Raw genomic sequence first — 6,985 nt, forward strand, 5'->3', positions numbered from 1 at the left:
AATACAAACAACAATTTATCATACACCAAAATATCATACAACATCCCATCAAACATAAATAAACAAAAAAACAACTATATCATGCAAGACCATGCAAAACAAAGGTACATATTTGGTCACTTAAGTCTAATATGAAGCTCAGCCCTCGACGTCCCCAGCAGAGTCGCCACTGTGAGAGACCGACAAAATTGGGTGCCTATCTTTTTTGGGGTAAGTGGCATGGAGTCACTACTTATTTTTTTTATACAAAAAAAAAAATAATAAATAAATAAATAAATATGTTCCATTCTCATTGATTGAATAAAAAAATACATGTTTGAAAATTTGAAAAATTACATGGCTTTGGGTCCTAGTTACAAACTACCAAAATACATGGCATTTTGTCCTAGTTACATTCTACCTAAAATAAATAAAGACAAGGCTAGATCTACTTAGCCAAAGACCTAAATCTGGAGGCTAGGTTACGGAATGGGAAGGTGTTAGGCACCCATCTTCTAGACTCTTGTGACTAATGTACCATTTTATGCATGTCATGAATGATATGTTGAACATGTGAAAAAATTAAATCACACAAATTTATTTATGAATGAAGTCTCTTCTTTTGTTTAAAAAAAAAAAATTCAGATCTGTTTTGGTTGGTAAAAAAAAAAAAAAAAAATTGATTTTAATTTGTTAAAATACCAGATTTGTTTTGTAGCACGTAGAAAAAAAGTGGTTTTTGAAGATAAAAATTCAAATATGTTTTTATTACATAAAATAAAGTCTTTTGATTTGAAAAAGTATCAGATCTGTTTTTTTAGAACTAAAAAAGAAATGGTTTTTTGGTTTGTAAAATATCAAATCCATTTTATGATAATAATAAAAAAAGGTTTTTGACAATAGAAAAATCAGATCTGTTTTTAATATGTTTTAAAAGAATGAAAAAGATTTTTTAAGAAGAGAGTTTCACTTATAATTTAAATTCATGCAACATGAATTAAAGAAAACAAACATAAACACAACAATACATGATCAAAAATCTGGATGCATTAAAAAATCAGACCTATATCTAAAGATGATACAAATCAGTTTTGATTAAAGAAAATTTAGATCTACATCTAAGGAAGATGCAGATCCATTTTATTTTGAAGAAAAGTTCAGATCTGCATCTAAGGAAGATGCAGATCTGTTTTGTTTTGAAGAAAAGTTCAGATCTGCAACTAAGGAAGATGCAGATCTGTTTTATTTTGAAGAAAAGTTCAGATCTGCATCTAAGGAAGATGCAAATCCATTTTATTTTGAAGAAAAGTTCAAATCTACATTTAAGGAAGATGCAGATTTGTTTTATTTTAAAAACAAAGAGTTATTTACATGCAGATCTTTAAAACTAAGAAATAGGTTATAACAACAATAAATAAATTAAGAACATATTTTCATAAACTAAATATGAATATTTGAAACAATTAAACATACATCATCATGATAAGAGAAGCATAAAAATAAAAGGATTTAGAAAGTAACCTCCTGCATGAGCACTCTTCTACTTGAGAGGATGTTTTAGGGTTCAAAGAAACTTATTCAATTATCTTTGAAACCTAAAAACCCTAGCTTCAACAGAAAATCAGAGAGGAAATTAGAAAATATGAGCAGTTTGAAAGCCCAAAATGTATGCCTCTCAGAGCGTAAAAAAAAGGTGCTGAATTATGAGGTTTAGTCTTTATTTATAGAGGCCAAAAGACTCTAAAATATAGGTACAGACAATTAGGATGTGAATCTGGACGCATCCTTTTGCAAAAATATTGAAAAGGATGTGCATTATCATCACTTGAAGGTCGTTGGGCCAAAGCCCAAAAGGTGAGAATTCGGCCCTTTTAGAGTGCTATACGGGACTCCAAAAGTGCTGAATTGGCCCTTGGGCACCGAACACTCTTTCGTGTTCGGGTGCCGTTTAGACTCCTCTTCTAGGGTTTTTTGGCCGGTCCTTGTACCTAGACATGTTTTCATCCTCTGTCCATGATTTTTTTATTATCTCTTTTCTGGATAATTCAGGCTTTTAAGGACAATTATCTTGTAGATAAATACCCTAAAATAAATCTTGATAAAGTTCACATTATCCACAAATTTTATTGTTATCCAATCTTCCCTTTTATTCCTATGCATGCGTCCCTATCTTAAACACTAATTATCAACCAATCACAAAATTATTTAATTAATTTTAATTGCTTAACCAATCAGAATTAATTTAAATTAATCATGTGTGGTCGACTCTACCTAGACACAATGCATGTTGACCGTGCGAACTTAATCATGCGATATCTTTCAATTTGATGGTTTGATTCGGAAACCGAAAATGCCATTGCGACTGTTAGAATCTCAAGATCATTTTTATAATATCCAATGAATGAACTGACGCATGTAATGCAAAGACAAAATGACGCATGTAACACAAGAACATATGGATGCATGTGATGTAATTATGATCTTTAGGGTACATGGATGGTCATTCAAGTCATTCTCCTTAACTAAATCATGGGTGCAAAATTGAGTGTCTACAGGTGTCTGTAGTTCCATGAGATTGGAGTATGGACAATATACGTGCCATCAAGCAGAATTCCGAAAGGGACTTGGGGTCTTGTGTATCATAGACGGGTGTGAACTTGCATGAGATAGTAGAAATTAGGCTTGATGACATAAGCAAGCAAGGACTCATGCATGAACATGTAGGCAAGCATGCAAGAACGCAAAGAAGCAAAGAAAGCCAAACAAGTGGCACAAAGCAAGCAAGGCAAGCATAACATCACACGGGTAAAACCAATTAATGTATTGGTCTAATGCTAAAAAACAATTATCATGAAATGAATGCCATAGGAGAATTATACAAAATATTTTAGAGTTACTTATTTAACCAATATCAAGTATTAAATCATGAACAGAGTCCAAGTTGAGTTGATATAATTTGAGGCTAAAAAAAAAAAAAAAATTGGTTTTTTTATAATTATTTTAATATCATTTCATTCTATTTATTAAACTTTTTATATTAATTTTTTTAATTCAAATTCTATTTTTTCCCTTTCAAAATGCAAAAGTACTAATTAAGTTTTTTATTTATATTTTTCTTACATCTACTTTTCAATCAATAATATGATTAATCCACTTAATCTTATTGTGACACATAACCATTTTAGTTTTGGATTTTTTTTTTTAAAATTTTTAGTTTTTGGTTTTTGTAAAAATATCTACAACAAATTTTACCAATAATATTGTAGGCTTTAAAATTTATTTTATTTTTTTATTGTATATAATATTTTTTTATTTGTATATATATATATATATATATTATAATTTTGTACTAGAAAATATCAATTTGTTTATGGAAAACCAAAGTGTAAAAAAAAAAAAAAAAAAAAATAGGAAAATTAATTAAATCTCAAACAGAATCTCTCAATAAATCATGCAACTTAACTTAATATAGAATCACCCAACAAAAATGGTTCAATATATAACTTGATGACTTAATACTAACCAAACCAATATTGATTTTATATAAAGAATCAAATTATCATACTAACCCGACAAGCTGAATGGCCTAATGCTGAGGTTGTTGCTAAATTTCTGGAGATAGAGGTTTCTCAAGCGCCTTCCCTTATTACAATTAGAGTTGTAAACGAGTCGAGCTTTGCTAAGTATTGCATGTTCAAGCTTGGCTATTCATTAAAAGTCAAAAGTTCAAGATTGGATCGAGTTCGAGACGAGCCTAAAAAAATGTTTGAGTTTGAACTCGTGGGAAAGTCGGAAATTCTTGAGCTTGGCTTAACTTGGCTTGATTAATTAGTTAAGCCAAACTTGAGCTTAATATCATGCTCAAACTTGAGGTCAGATCAAGCTTTTGAGCTTGAGATCCAACAAAATTATATTATCCAATATGAAAATAGCATACTCATTTTATCATGCTTAGAGTCCCACCTATGATTAGCCATTGTTCAAATTACAACTTTATAATTAAATTCATCAATTCATCCTTCCTTGTCTATAGTTTCAACAATTGTTTAAAATATAATTTTTACAGCTAGATTAGATAGTGAAAAACTAGAAAAATACTTGCTCGTAACTATTGTGAATGGGAAATGACTAACATGTTTCATAACTTTACATTAGATGATGGATGAGGGAGGACCATACATGGCCCACTGATAAAATATATATATATATATATATATATATGAAACTAAAGTCTAAAGTGATTCTTGGTCAGTTTAGATGGATGTAAAAAATTAAGGTAAATGGTAGTAATTCCAAGTGATCCATGTCATTATTAAGATATATGTACTGAGTTTATTTAGCAAACATATATCAAGCCTATAAATGAGTCTATACTCGGCTTTTTTTTTGTATCGAGCCTTATAACTCACAAGTTTGTTCATGAACAAATTTTTTTTGCTTGGGCTCGGCTTTTTTATTAAACGAGTCTAAAACTAAGTCTCAAGTTTGGTTTATTTATAAACAAATAAACATGAATGAGTTTTTTATCGAGCTGAACTCGAGTTGTTTATGAATGATTTGGTTTATTTACAACCCTAGTTACAATACATTTGTTTAGAGAATTTTCATTTTCTTTTTGTTGTTGTCATGAATCGATGCGTGTCGATGGACCAAGAAACAATGGAGTATATCACTGGATGACTGGAGTAGCGTAAAGTGATCTGGAATATTGCTTTGTTCACGTGGTAAGAAAGTCCTTGCTTGAGGAGTTGCGCAACGTGTTCTGGAAGGCTTTGTTCATGTTGTAAGATCTTTTTTGCTTGTTGCGTAGACAAACAAGTTTAAGAAGTAAGTCAGTGGATTAGAATAATGTTATCTGGAATATTTCTTCCTTTATGCGGTCATAAGAAATTCCTTGCATGTTTCGTGGACAAATAAAAAGTAAAGAAGTAAATTACTGAAGTAGAATAAAGTGATGTGAAGTATTGATTTCTCTCCATCTGGATAGAAAGCAATATGCTTTGCTTGAATTAAAGCCAAGCTCTCTTTTATTTGTGTGTGTGAGTCATGTGGAATATTTCTCTCTCTATTGTCGAGACCTTGCTGGGGTAGACCACCCTGTGCAGCTAAGCACGTGCCCCTGCCCCCGAAGGGGCGGTGCACGGGCTTGGGTGATGTGAAGTAAGACCCTTTGGTGCGTGTGAGTGGACTACTAGTTGAGTCATTTTTTCTAAGGTGTGATTGGTCACTTGACTCTTTGATTTTATTACCAACTAGTCGCTAACCCGTGCGATGCACGAGAAAGCTACCAATTTTTTCCAAATGATGTGACATTAGCTACTGGAATTCAGCATCGATTCTCTGGTAGCACATTCTTATTTTTCAATTTCATTTATTTTATGTCTTCCACTAAATATTTAATGCATTCATTATATTTAAAAAACGTTGAAGTTTAGATATTATTTTTCAATTCCTCTTGATTTTAAAGACACAACTATTGAATCTCAACAACATACCAATGCAAATATTAATTACTTAAAATTTAAAATAAATTATTTAAACATGATAAGTTACAATTCAAATTGAGTCTCATGAGTTTTTTAAATGTAAAGAGAATACTACAATATTTAGAAATTAAATGTATATAGACAAATAGTTAACGCTATACTAAAAGAAATCCTCAAATAACTAAATATAAGAGTTTAATTCCTCTATGTTTCAATTTAAAACCGAATTGTGCATAAAAGCAAAAAAAATTCCTTTGTTCCAATACGTCTTTAGTATCAAAATCACAAATTCTTTAAAACCAAATTGTGTATAAAAGCAAAAAAATTTCCTTTTTTTCCAATACGTCTTTAGTATCAAAATCACAAATTCATTAAAACCAAATTGTGCATAGAAAATCTTAGAGATTGAAAGACAACCTTAAAGTGTTTTTTGTATCTTCTTCCTTTGTAGCTTTGCAGTAGTCCCTGAATATGCCCTTTTGTTTTCCTTGAGTACAGATATTGGTGTGAGTTGCACATTGGTTTGAACATCAAGTTTTTGAAATTTTGTACAATCACCATCTTCTTCAATTGATAAGTTGTTACTACATTCATTTGAAGTATCACTGATGTAAACCTAACAATAGAACAGGTTGAGGAATGTATTACAACATATACATCTTAAATATCATATTTGTAATTTTGCTAAATTAAATAATACTTACTTCTGTCATTTTATCAAGCTGAATTGCTTTGTCAGTTTCTTCAAAAGAGTCAAAAAGTTTCTTGACAGTGTAGAATTCCCATCCATAGTTGATATTATACTTATTTAGTTGTATTTGGAAAACAAATTGTTTTCCTTTCAGATTTTCTATTTGCACAGGAAGGATGACTTCATCGGGCTCCTAACAAAAGTAACATTTTTCAAATTGTACACTGAAGTAAAGTTTAGTAAATATTAAATATTAATTTTATCTTCGACTTTCTCACCTCTAAAGATTTATTCAAAAGGTCTTTGGCTGATATGTTGAGTAATTTTTCTGCTTCTGAATCAAATAAAATGAATGTGGCCATTCCTGAGCTATCTTTAACCTTTAATTGAATTCTATACCTGATAAAAGAAATGAAATATATAATATTAATATCATATTATTTGTTGTGTATTTTAATATAAAAAGTAAACATTTTCATTTTGTGTACCTTGGGATTGGGAAGCATGCCTTTTTGTTGCAATTGTCGAACCATAAAAATTCATCTTTTGACTTGACCTTTTTACGACATACTTTGCAAGAGATAAAGTACCAACCAAAACGATCTATGTCAATGTTTATAATCTTTCCTTGACAGGTAAAGATCGTTTCCTAGAAATTGAATTTAATATCAATCAATTTATAATTTTATAGTTAAATTTTGTAAAAGCAAGTCTAAAGTACATAAAGCAATGCTAAGGACACAATGTTATTGTTGAAGGTATATTTTTTTCTTACCTCATTATCAGAGTCCCACATAACTTTTTTGATTTCACTTATGGTTCTTCTGTT

At 30.3% G+C, this 6,985-nt stretch overlaps 1 long non-coding RNA gene across 1 annotated transcript; it reads right to left on the reverse strand.

Moving 5' to 3' along the window:
* Window positions 1-6,270: 6,270 nt before the first annotated feature.
* LOC115986332 lies at window positions 6,271-6,680 on the reverse strand. Its single transcript, XR_004090693.1, has 3 exons — window positions 6,645-6,680; window positions 6,435-6,555; window positions 6,271-6,349 (listed from the first exon to the last, which is right to left on the reverse strand). It is a non-coding gene; the product is annotated as an uncharacterized LOC115986332 (long non-coding RNA).
* Between the last annotated feature and the right edge of the window lie 305 nt (window positions 6,681-6,985).

Source organism: Quercus lobata, chromosome 4 (assembly GCF_001633185.2).
Source record: "Quercus lobata isolate SW786 chromosome 4, ValleyOak3.0 Primary Assembly, whole genome shotgun sequence".
NCBI lineage: Eukaryota > Viridiplantae > Streptophyta > Magnoliopsida > Fagales > Fagaceae > Quercus > Quercus lobata.